A 1190-nucleotide genomic window follows, 5' to 3' on the forward strand; every position below is an offset into this window, starting at 1 on the left:
GGGCCACAGCGGGCCACAGCCCCCTCCTAGGCCCTCAAGATATTTAGTGGGCTGCCGCTGAGGGCGGGCTGGTCCGTACATCTTGAGAAAATAGGACTGAGTTTGTGTCAGTAAGCTTAACTGGAAGTCCCCGAAGTATTTTAATTTTTAAAAATTCATTTATTGTTATTTTTAAAATTTTTATTTATTTAAATTGAGAAACTACGCCACACGGAGAGAGATTGCCATACCATAATCCCTTCTCCATTCTCTTCTTGGAATTTTGGGCACACACACACACACACACACACACACACACAGAGGCAGCAGGAACTCACACAGGAGCAAAAACAACAGAGAAGGTCCCACCGAGACTTGAACTCGGATCGCTGGATTCAGAGTCCAGAGTGCTAACCATTACACCATGGAACCCCTGCTGTCCATGCCATTACTACAGGAGGAAGCATTCCTCTTAAAAGAATCTGATGCCTTGTGGGAACACAATGAGATGTTTGGTCTACTAAACTTGAACTTCCCAGTCAACATTCACTTGGATATCCTTTCGAAGAAAACCCGGAGGCGTTTGTTTTATTCCAAATTACACTGCTCCCAGTTAACTCAGAAACGGGGTCTTGGCTTTGCTTTCTTCATTAAGAAATTGTGGGTGACTCTTACCTATGTAGAAGGAAACTGGAGGTCTTATATTTACTGTGTGATTTAATGCTTAAAACTTAGTGACGTAGGTATTTTCAGTGCCCCCGTAGACAGGGACAATGATCTCGTGTCTTTCCTCTGTAACTGCTCAGTTTCAGCCCTGCAATTTTTTTCTTCACGCAGATTCAACTACCAGGTCTGCTCTCTGGAGCAAAACAAGCTGTGCTGTGTTAATTCAGGGAATTCCTAAATTACTGAGGGCTGTGCCCCAGACTGACTCCTGTGCCAGGACTTCTCCTTTAGATCAAGCGATTGTAACCATAAAGAAACGAAAGTCACGCCTCTGCTGGGCTGCTGCCTCCTGGGCCTCCGTGTGCAGCTGATGGGTGGTGGGCCTCCTTAAAGCCCGTCCAGTTAGCAGCTTGATACCTAGTTTCCTTTGTGTGACTTTGTTTCTTGTGTGAAATTAAGTGTCAAGCTGCTAAAAGGGAGGGCTTTAATGGAGGCCCACCCCATCAGCTGCACAACCTGGCCCAGGGCCCAGGAGGCAGCAGCTG

At 46.4% G+C, this 1190-nt stretch overlaps 1 non-coding gene across 1 annotated transcript; it reads right to left on the minus strand.

The window, feature by feature from the left end:
• Positions 1 to 339: 339 nt before the first annotated feature.
• On the minus strand, positions 340 to 411 carry TRNAQ-CUG (transfer RNA glutamine (anticodon CUG)). The gene has a single exon. It is a non-coding gene; the product is annotated as a tRNA-Gln (tRNA).
• Positions 412 to 1190: the final 779 nt, after the last annotated feature.

Source organism: Tupaia chinensis, unplaced genomic scaffold (genome assembly GCF_000334495.1).
Source record: "Tupaia chinensis unplaced genomic scaffold, TupChi_1.0 Scaffold140356_1, whole genome shotgun sequence".
In the NCBI taxonomy this organism is placed as follows: domain Eukaryota; kingdom Metazoa; phylum Chordata; class Mammalia; order Scandentia; family Tupaiidae; genus Tupaia; species Tupaia belangeri.